Source organism: Coenobita brevimanus, chromosome 15 (genome assembly GCF_032717465.1).
Source record: "Coenobita brevimanus isolate Jiangsu-jjx chromosome 15, ASM3271746v2, whole genome shotgun sequence".
Taxonomy (NCBI): Eukaryota; Metazoa; Arthropoda; class Malacostraca; order Decapoda; family Coenobitidae; genus Coenobita; species Coenobita brevimanus.
In genome coordinates, this window is record NC_136968.1 from 6,641,002 (window position 1) to 6,653,150 (window position 12,149).

Below are 12,149 nucleotides of genomic sequence, written 5' to 3' on the forward strand. Positions count from 1 at the left end.
TGTCAGTCAGTCTTCTTTCACGATGTCAACCAAGTACTGTAGTTTTCTTGTTTATTTAGGGCCTTTAATATATGGTGACTTTCCATGATGTTATGGGAATTGCTAACCTGTCGCGAGTTTGCCCCATGACCGATTATAATGTGGCTATTAGTAGGTCTCAAATTGAAGCTGAAGTATGTGTTAAGTATATTATTATAAACGCACAAAGAATAACTCACTATGAATGGCAAAGTTAAAATTACTGTTGCATTTTGGAACTATCTCCGAAAATATGGAGGTAATTCAACATGTTCCACAAATACGAACAAACATTACTAGCAATAACGCTATCTGACAACCGGGCGTAAGGATCAGTTATCAGTGAGGAAATGGAAGATAAGGGGAAGAAATAATCGCATTACATGCCATAAGGCTCCTAATCCCAAACAGCTTAGGGCCGCCCGGCATATTCCTATCGCTGATAACTATCGCAAAAAAACGAAAACATGTATTACCCGGTAATTGTTCATATCTAGTTAACACTGTTTTATATAGTTTCCATGCCGGTTATAATCCGGAGATACTTGCCAAGTGATTCAAGCTCTTGTTCACGGGCCCAGCCACAATGTCTGACTACCCAAGGTAATGGAAAAGTAACTAAGCTAATAAAATGTCTTCACATTTTGTTTTGGTAACGACAATGTTTGTATTGTGATACTTTTAAAACATTGTTCGCTATTTATATATCACTGTCATAAACGGACATTATATTAAACAGATTCTGCTCATTACGTATTTTGACATGATTCCTCCTTGTTATGAAGATACTTGTATTGTTACTTTATTATATATCGTATTATATGTTATGGTTATATTTTATGTCATTTATGTTTTAAATGGATTAGTTTTACGGCTACTTAATCTTGACATAACACTCAACTTCAAGGGTGAATAGAGTAAAATCGTTAGGCGTTAGCCATCTTAAAGTCGTCTGGCGTCAACCAAAGTAAAATCCTATGTGTATATACGAGGCTGAAAGGGTAAATTTACATGTTATAAAATGCTTTACTGTAACATTTTCCACTTGTTATTTGACACTACGATTATACTGCGGCTACCACAAAAAATGTAACTCTACGTAAGGGAATACTCTACCTAGAAGGTCATGCATCATTTTATAATATTAGGCATCTAGACCATTTTACCCATAACGTATAAAAATAATTTCTTTTCTATAATTATGTTAGTTATTTTATAACTTTATTCATTGTGCATTATTGTAATGCATTACTCAACGTGAACAACATATTTGGCCATGTTTTACCGTTGGTGTGAATTATTTTTGCAACTTCCCTTTCCACGATTTACTACTGTACTACAAAAGCTTGGAGCAATAGTTTGTCTTTAGATAAATTTACAGTATGTCATCTATACCATAATATAATGCTTTATAAATTTACACATTACAAATCTTTCTATTATTCAGCGCAATGTCTGAGGTATATATTTAATCAAGACGATACTGTGTATTACCATACCATAACCTCAATCATTTAAAATAGTATGTAGTACTGCATTAAGGGCTGAGTAAAAACAAAGGTAAGTGCACAGATTGTTTAATATTCAGTCCATCCACCCTCCTTCTCTATTACAGCTTGTAGCCTGTCCTGCATAAAAGAGACAATATTTCTAACAAGGTCTGGCTTGTTTCTTGCTATCTCCCACTGCCTTGTTATGTGGTCGAGTAACTGTTCCAGTGTCCTTTCGAACTCAGGCTCCCACATGTTGATATTTGTCCATATGTGTTCGATGGGGTTCATATCGCATCCCTGACTTGGTAATTCCAGGAGCCTGAAGTCTTGCTGCTCGTCAAACCACCTTCGCACACTCTGGCCGTGTGGATGGGGCATTTGTCGTGAATGAAAGTAATAGGTCCACCAGGGAATGGGAAATTGTGTTCCTGTATTGAAGGGAGAAACTGATTGTGCAGTATGTCTATGTATTTATTTGCTGTAAATCTCCCATCAATACGGAAAAAGTCTCCTATACCGTGCATGGATATATAACCACACACGTTCAGAGTCACATGGCCACTTCTAGCGACCTCGAATATGTGACGTCTGTCATATCTGCACAAACTGAGAATAAAGATTATGAAATAAATGTTCGTGAAGAACATGCCACATGCTTCATTTGTTATGCATTATTATTCTATATTATTTTCGCGGTTATGCATTTTACCCTTTTCTTTATTTAAGATGTGTAATAATTTCCATGCCATATTGTCAGTTAATTTACATATTCATGTTTACTCTTATGAAATAATGTTCATATTTACATCTAACAATGACGGAGGCGACGTGTGCTTACCCCTCCATCCCCTCCTTATTTTTTAGATGTCTAAGTTATGAATTGATAGTAATGAATTTTGCTAGGCACATAGGATATGCATCGTGGAAGAACCCATTTATTTCGGAGGCGATCGTTTGTGCACATACCACCATCAGTGTAGGCGTCGGTATGCTCTCTTTCGAGTGCTACTTTCGTTAATTATTGTCTTAACAATTCACCTTTGCCGTATAAAATTTGCACCCGTATATTTCTACCTACCCAGTTTCGTCACACCACTGACCCCTTGAATTAAAACATTGTGTTTATTTACCTCGTGCCATTAGGCCGCCACAAATGAATTTTCCCGTGATCAGTACTGGCAAATGTCTTCTCATCCGCAAACACTGCTCCACCCCAAAACTCCTGATCTCTGCCTACATATTGCTAATTCGAGGCGACAGACACGGTTCTGCTCAGGTAGGAATTATTTCACGGCAGGGACTCTGTGATGCACGCCGGCTTCATGTAGGCGTGACCTCACAGTTTGGCTGCAAACGTTTAGCCGTAATTCCTCCCTGATGGCCACGGCGTTTGTGAAGGGGTTATTCTGCACTGCTGCTCTGATGGCCGCATCCTCCTCCCTAGTTGTTAGCCGTGGCCGTGGTCTTCTCTCTGCAAGTATTAAGAAAACTGATTATGCATGTGTTTTTACCATTATTTACTGTGATTATTCTTGTCATAATCTACGATTACAAATATTAGCATTGCCATAATGATATAACTACCAATTAAAAAATCATTAGAATAGGACTCATCCTTACATTTTATTACAACTCGTGCATACGACCTAATTGCATACGACCTAATTGGAGTTGAAATCAAGATTCAACAAACAATTGGTAAGCGAGGGAAACAATAGTCTATTTATCCCATTTACCAACACAGATTCTTCCTACATTGCAAGTATTTCTACAGATAGTTATAAATCAGATATGAAAGTGAGTCAAATATCTAAGCATTACGGTATTCATACATACCTAAATCGGTTAATATTCCTGTTTCAGCATATCTCCTGATCTATTACTTGACAGTACGGGTGGAAACCCAGAGTCTGGTAGCGATGACGCGGATTAATAGGCCCTCTTCTCGGAGAGCTACTATTTGCCCGCGAGTAACTAATCGTCTTTGAGGTCTGTTCATGGCGACCACACTGGTTCACTTTCAAAGCCTCAGTCACCACAACACCTCGCTTAGCCTTTGAATGGATGATGCCAGCATGTCAGAAGTTTTGTGATTGGTGGGTGTAACGCCTACTGCTTACGTCACATATACGATGGTAACTGTTGAATGTCCTGTAAAAAATGCGGTGGGGAACAATGTGCAAGGTTTTTGTTTATCCGTATATTTCATGAGGTTACATTTACTGTATACTACGTTACTAGTGAACATTCCCCATGTGGTCACTCATTATGTAGTAGTTTACGTAATTTCACTACTTGCATAGGTGCTCTCTCTCTCTCTCTCTCTCTCTCTCTCTCTCTCATTTATACTGTATTATACGAATAATGCCGATTACAAGTGGGGTTGGTGGAGGATTAGTGCCCCTCCCTGTAAAACAATTAACTCTAAGCCCTTGGCCACCCCATTTGGGATACATGGCGTCTGGCAATGAATGAATGAAAAAAAACTACTTTAAGCACCAAACAGCACGACGGCCTGCTATTCGCCCCTTTATTGTAAATTAAAGTTATCCACACCCCAGATTATCTACGCCCATATTCCTAAACCCTACGCATAGGCTATCCAAATCTTTCATCTTGATGAAAGTAAGAGGCAAGAAGTTTGGATCTTATAGAATGTATCAGAAAATACAATAATCGTCTGTCACAAAGTAATAAGTCTCTTCATTATCGTTCAATACGAAGTAAACAACACTTCTCACGAAATTAGAAAAACGGCGTAAAAAGTATACTGTATGTTTGTGCGTGTCACACACACCGTCTCCTTCCTCAAGATCTCTACCCCCATTCGCTTTCTGTATCAGGTGACACACACACACACACACACACACACACTCTCTCTCTCTCTCTCTCTCTCTCGGCTTCTTTTATTTCCTCAGTCTTTTCCTCTCCCCTTCACTTGCTCTCTCTCTCTCTCTCTCTCTCTCTCTCTCTCTCTCTCTCGGCTTCTTTTACTATCTCAGTCTTTTCCTCTCCCCTTCACTTGCTTTATCATGATACCTCTCTGCCTCCCACATTATAATGATCTCCCTCACCCACACCCATTCTAAAAGTATGCTTCTCCACGTATAACACCAGCTCTAGTTTTCTTAGGATGCGTAGGATGCTCATAATAATATTGTCATCAGCAATATATATATATATATATATATATATATATATATATATATATATATATATATATATATATATATATATATATATATATAGTATATATATATATATATATATATATATATATATATATATATAAACTTATAGTACCATACTATTTGCTTCCACTTATCGCGTTCAGCAAAGCGAAGACCGAAGAGAGAGGAAGCAAAGAGTTTCACTGTGCAGACGCTCGTTTGCCAGTCGTTTGCCTCTTTGTAGGGCTACCACTAGCCACTACTGTCACATGTGTCTGTCCTCTGGCAAAATAATATTATGTAACGTTTACACTGTTAATATAACCTTCATTAAGCAACCAGCATCATACACGAATATATATTTTTTGAAACTCGAGGAAATTTTGTTCCGGCAGCCAGCAGGTTTTATATATGTTGCCAGTAAATCGATTTTTGCTTAGTTATTTCCTCCTATCTACGAACTTTCGATGACATTTGATGATCACATATAGCAATGTATACATAAATATTACACATATGCTTCCTTACCCTTGTTTAATATATGTGCTAACACTGATATAGTCGAGACTACATCCACCAATCACAGTCGCTGTAAGATACCCCTGCTTACTACACCAAGTGTTACCAGATAAAACTACGAGTCCCAGAGCGAGGCTGGGGTACCTGGAACCTTGACCGACTGTACATGAGCATGGAAAACTGACTTCAGTTGAATGGGTTGGAAAGTGCAATGTTGCAATGCAGAGGAAGTGTTTGTGTCTTACATTTCTCTACCCCTGACGGAATGAAGACAAAATGGAAAGCAGGACATACATGGAGATCAAGAAATGAGGTCTTACACTTCTCAAATTCATCCACAGTCGTTCCAGCTATATACCCTTTGTCATCCGACGTAAGTAGCACCTCTGGTCCCTCATTCAGAATAACAAGTGTATTGTTAGTAGTAGCAAAAAGGAAAGGAATGAACCGCCATGCATTGTATATTACAGAATTCCTCATAGGCGCTAATATAAGGATGCCATCATGGGTCGCCTGGGCCTCTAACAATGGGTAATAATATTCCAGTTCACTCATACCAAAAAGTGGCGTAAATCCATGCTTCACCATAGCTACGTCAAGAGCACTGATCAAAATGTGAGTAGGAAGCAATAAATCATTAACCCTATTCAAACTCGCATCGATTAAGCAGTCCACCATATTGGCTGCATGCGACTCCAAAGCAGTGGTTGACTTGTCGAGAGCATGTAAGTACTCAGCGATTAACACTAAGTTAGCCAGGGTTAGTAGGTTGGTTTGGATGTTGTTCACAACTCCTACGAGATGATTGGTAGTCTTAATTATCTCGTTAGCTTTGTTAGTGAACTCACCTAACTGTTCATACATGTGAACGATTAGCCTGTTATCCGCCAATGTCAAATCATGCATCTGTCTACCCAGTTGCACTATGTCCTTGTCTAGCGTTGTACCAAAAGCTTTTGAGACAGGATACCTAGGAGATCCACAAGTCCTCTCTTAGTACATGCATGGACATGTTTGGAAAGATCAGAACCTGCATTAGGTAAAGCGACATGCAGTTTAGTGAGCCTGTCTGTGAGCCTAACTATATGTTCAGTGTGAAGCTCGGTTATACCATGCAAGGTCTGTAGCAAAGCTTCAATATCTGAGGTCGTCAACTGCGGGTTCTAGTTTAATAACTTGACTACTTCCGACATTTGCTGTCTGAGGTGAAACAATCCCTTAGAGACCTCTTTAACAATATCTGCAGTTTGGAGATATCCTTCCAAATGGACTCATCAGTGCTCCTGGCATCAATGCAGTCGTGTCCGTGTCCAACGTCGTTCCATAGGTCCACTCCAAGCAATGCGAGAGGAGTACAAGCCACATGTTTGTAAGAGAAGATACTCACTTCATCACTCTTACTGTGGGATCGTAGCTTGCTGCGATACTCTTGGTTAGGGACAGGTACGGACGACAACATAGACTGCGACGAAGTCAGAGAGGACAACACATCAGATGATTTGTTAGTTAGGCCTAGCCCTTGATTTACTGGTTTGATCCTGTCAGCATGTACTGCCTCCTGAGTTCCATTAGCATAATTTCTTAACCGATAAGTATGTCCACGTACGTGTTCCATAATGGTATATGGTCTACGGAACTTAGGTCTGAGCTTGGAAGCTCTCTCAGGGTTGTTGATCATAACTTTCTTGCCTATCTCCAACGTCTTTTCTTGACTACCTTTGTGTTGTTTCACCATCATCTCCGCTCTTGAGGCTTTTAATCTTTTTCGTACTTCACTATGTATGTGTTGAAACTTTGCAAGCTGTATTTTGGCATAATTCTCTTGATTATACACTGGGGTAGGAGGTCCAGCTAGCAAATCGTAGGGTAACACCTTCTCCTCTCCATAAAGGATATAATGAGGAGATTTCCCGTTGACTAATTTTCTGAGGAGTTGATGGCCGCCACTACATGTGGCAACCAGTCTTGCCAGTCGGGTTGAACCGAAATTGCTGGTCTCAAGACTTCCATTATCTTCCTGTTTGTCCTCTCCACCAGGCCATTGCTCTTGGGACTGTAAGGCATAATAAACACTTGCCTTACCCCATACGTACGACAGATTTCCTCTAACACTTGCTTACGAAATTCTCTGCCATTATTGCTGAGCAATACCATTGGTGTTGAGTATGGACAAATCACTGAGGTTACAAAAGCGTGCACCACCTCCTCTGCAGTTTTCATCTGTAAAGGTTCTAAAACAGTGAATCGCAAAAAATGGTCCACTGCCACCAATACATAGCTTGAGCCTTGGCAACTGTAAGAGATCAATGGAGACTATATCCCATGGTTTTTCCGGTAGGGGCTATTCCAAAATGGGAATCAGAGGTCCCGTCATTCCTCACACTTCCGCGCACTTGACACATTGACTAGCATGGGCTTCTATATCCATCCTTATGGTCAGCCAATAGTATTTCATTCTTGCCTCACATATGCATCTGTCGCATCCAGGATGACCTGCTTGAGGTACGTCATGAATCAACTGTAACTCGGTTTGCTGTCGTGTAGCAGGAACAACCAACTGATACAGTGTTCTTCCCAGGGGACTGTTTATATAAAAGACCCCATTGAAGATGGAAGTGAGTCATCGGTACCGGAAGTTCAGGTAGACATGACTCATCGCCAGACTCCAAGACATAGATGACTCGAGACCACATCGTATCCTTACGTTGTTCCGCCTTTACCGTGTCCGGGGAATACCCAGAAAGAGGGATATCCTCAGATATGGCAACAGCAATATTTCTACTCAGCGCGTCGGCAATGACATTTGGTCGGCCTGGTAAGTATCTGACCTCTGGATCAAACTCCATTACCTCGCTGAACCAACGTGCAACCTTACCGTACAAGTTCTTCCCCTTAAACAAGTCGTGTATGGGTGCATGATCCGTTAAAACAATTATCCGATACCCAAAGATGATATCCAGGAAATGTCCTAACGCCCACATGACTGCTAATGTCTCTAAATGCGTTACCACGTAGTTCCTTTCTGGGGGTCTAAGTGCCCTACTGGCATGTGCAATGGTGTGCATTTTGCCTTCCTCATCCTTTTACTGTGACACCGCTCCCAGTCCCGAACCTGAGGCGTCCGTGCACAGGTAAAAAAGTTGAGTGTAATTAGGAAACACTAACACGGGAGTCTCTGTCATGACTTTCTTGAGGTCGTTGAAGCTTTTTGCTTCCAGTGGTCCCCATTGCCATGCAGCATCCTTCTTAAGTAGCATTGTCAATGGTGATGCAATAACAGCATAATTGTAGACAAAGCTCCCGTAAAAACCAGTGAGCCCTAGGAATGAGCGAACATTGTCCTTGGACTTGGGTGTAGGGAAAGTTACCATGGCTGTAACCTTATCCGGCAGAGCCTTGATGCCATCGCCATCAACTAAGTGCCCTAAAAATCAACATTTGCCTTTAGGAAATTGCACTTCAATATTGATTTTCAGACCCACGGATCTTAAGGTGCTCATAATTATTAAGTTATCTAGATATGCCAGGATGTCCTGCCCAGTCATGTCACCAAACAACTGATTTATCATCCTCTGAAATATCAAAGAAGCATTACTCAGTCCAAAGGCATCTGGAGAAATTCAAAGTGCCCACGGTGAGTGCCAAAGGCAGTGATGGGATGCGACTCTTCGGTACTACATCTACCAATACCCTGACGCTAGATCCAGGCAGGTGAACACGGTATTTCCTTTACCCAAGGACTGCAGTAAGTCCCTGAGATGCAGAATTGGGTAACGATCCAGTATCGTTACTTTGTTCACTTGCTGAAAATCTACAAAAGGTCTCACACCACAGTCCTTTTTAGGCACTAGAAAGAGTGGTGCATTCCAAGGTGAGGAATCATGACGCATCTTTTAAACTTCCTCTTCCACTGCTTTCCTTTGGCTGTGTGGTAAGCGGTATGCAGGCACATATATAGGATTTGTACCAGGGCACAACCCAATATGATGCTTCACCTCGTCCGTCCTACCCAGCGGTTCTCCTGGAAGTGCCACTACGTTGGAGAATTCTTTAAGAAATGCTAGTAACCGCGTTTTATGAGCAACATTATCTGTTACCTTCATGTATTGTTCTATTAGCTTTTCTCTACCAAGATGTGTGGGTTCCAACTGAGTCGTTGTTTGTGATGTGAATACGGGAGAGATCGCTGGTACGTCATTGACTTCCTTTACAGGGGCACCATAGGACATCAAGTCGCCTATATAACATCCATCTCTGAGCTTAACTGTGCCACCACTCATATTTGTGATGAAGAGGGGCGTCTTCTGATCTGGTCAGACACTACTCAGGGTGGACTCTAGTGACAATGCTTTATGTTTTACGGTCTCTGGTTAACATACCACATCAGTTCCCTCCGACACATCAGGTACTCGGACAGGAATTTTGCAGACAGTTCGACTGGGTAAGTGGTGATTCCCACTCACTATATCCCTGACCTGCTTCCAGTCCATACCGTCTGTTTCGTGTGCATCTGGGGACTCCCTTGACGCTTCACTTGTCGGGGTCACAACTGGTTGAACGGCTCCTGATTGGATGCCAGTTCCAGCTTGTGTTGCTGAGGGACTAGGGCCTACAAACTCCTTTCCATTAAAGGAAATAGAATGTCTCTGAGGGTGTATAATCACGTTTTACTCCTCCATGGATTCAAAGCCTAATAACCCATCAGCTGGCAAAGAAAAATCCTCAACCACATAAAATGTAGCATGTAACACAGGAGATCGTTTGCTTGCCCTCAGTGTCAATGGTATCTGGCTTACGATCTTCATTTTACTCCCTATCACACCTGTCAATATCACGTCAGGTGCTGACAACGTCCAATTAGCTCGAGGCATTTCATACTTCAGCCTCTCAAGAGCTTTACTAGAAATAATATTTGCACATGCTCCAGTGTCCACTATCAAAGACACCTGGCCTTTCCCTATGATCCAAGGTATCGAGAGCAAATCCACCTTTTTAATAGCTGCCACACACGCATCGGTGGACTGTACGATTTTATTTACTTTTGCGTGTGGTTCTGAACCTTTCCCGAATTAACCTGGTTGCCCAGTTTTTCCTGATGTGCAAGAACAATTGGGCAATAGTCCGTAGAATAAGGACACCGCCCATGGATAACACACCATCTTTGCACTTTTGGCTTTACAGCCTTGGTCTTTTTCTGTGGAGAACTAGTAGCTGTATCTCCCTAGCCCGAAGTTTGCAAGGCTTTGCTAGCTTCTGCATAGCATATGCCTGCCTTCGCCAAAGCCTGATTTTCAGTACAGTTAGAATGCTGCTGTGCTATATCTATGAACCTAGACATCCAAGCATCCAACATGTAGCAGTTGCTTGCAAAAGTGTTAATTAGGGTTTCCTTTAACTTTTCATATTCATGAGCAGTAGGCCCGGTTAACGAGGGCTCTAGCTTTTCAGCTGCTGGGGAATTTGGCTTAATATTTGCATTAACATGCCAAATCTATTCCCCATCACTAGCAAGCTGCAGCCTATGTATTTGGGCCTCGCAGTCTTGTAAGAATCGGATTTTGTAGTCATCTTCCCCAGTAAACTGTAAACTCGGTGGGGCTGTAGGTAGCACCTTTATACAATCTGGGTTCGAAGGTGCCTGAACAAACCGTCCTTGGGACTGTCTAACCGGTGCTACAGGAGGTAAAATTGAAGGAATGCTAGCAGTAGCCAGATTAGTGGTCGCCATGTTAGGTTCATGCCATGCAGAAGGAAAATTCACCTGAGTTTGCATGCCAATACTGTTAGTATTCATGCTCCATGTATTAGGAGAGAGATCCTGGGTTTGCATGCCAATACAGTTGGTATTCATGCCCTATGGATTAGCAGAAAGATCCTGGGTTTGCATGCCAATACTGTTGGTATTCATGCCCCAAGGATTAGCAGAAAGATCCTGAGTTTGCATGCCAGTACTGTTAGTATTCATGCTCCATGGATTAGCATAAGGAACATTAGCAAATAAATGGTCTTGTCCTTGCTGTCCAAGGGTTAATGGTGAACTGAACATGCCTGAGGTGTAAGTGGGTATGTGAGTGGTTGCATTAATATAAGAGATTATTGGACCTTGAGTATCTGGTTGAGAGGCCAAGGGTGCTGTTGTAGCCTGTTCAACATCAACAGTCTCTTCATTAGGAGTACCCTTATTAGCAAGACTAGTGGCCATTTTGGACCTAACTGAACTCTCAGGAACTGTTGAATAAGAACGACCAGAACGCAAATGTAAAGTGTTTAAGTCCTCACTATCCAGTTCCTCAGAAGTGTCCTGACTATCTTCAGCCTCAAGCTGTCCTTCACTGTAGAATTTGAATATTCGTAACCAAAGTCTCCGTCCAAAGTCTCAATCCACTCACAAAATTCTGAGTCTAATTCACTAGACTCTTCTCCGTCGTGGATGGTTTCTCTGAATATCCCCTTAATTCGTCCCCACTTCTTCACTGTATCCATCTAACCTTGTCAGAATTTATTCCCTCCCCAGTCACAGGAAAAATTAAACTGACACAAATAGATTAGTTATGGCTTTTAGCAACAGAGGATGGGACACACACAAGACGTACAGAAAATGTATTTATTTAGGGGAAACTGAGAAACCTTTATTTTTTCACATTAACATGTGCTGCTTAAAAAGTGTGTCTGAGGGTTCACTGTGCATGTACACTACCTAGGTGTCATATGATGCTGAAGTTCCTGGTAGATTCGTACTGCCAGCCCACACGCTCTGCAAGGTTTCTCCTCCAGACACACGACGTTCCAATCCCCACCGTAGTCCTCGCGTAACTGCAAGGCGCTCCACCGCCCCGCCCAGCTCCACCTGCCACACTCCAGCCTCCACGTCCAGCTTTGCCAGATGTGTTAGACGATCCCACCCTTCACCGCACTGGCCTTGGTGAGCCGATATCTCGCACATCAGACA

General features: G+C 41.8%; 1 pseudogene; it reads right to left on the reverse strand.

The window, feature by feature from the left end:
• Window positions 1–1,795: 1,795 nt before the first annotated feature.
• LOC145390660 (uncharacterized) lies at window positions 1,796–8,265 on the reverse strand (annotated as a pseudogene).
• Window positions 8,266–12,149: the final 3,884 nt, after the last annotated feature.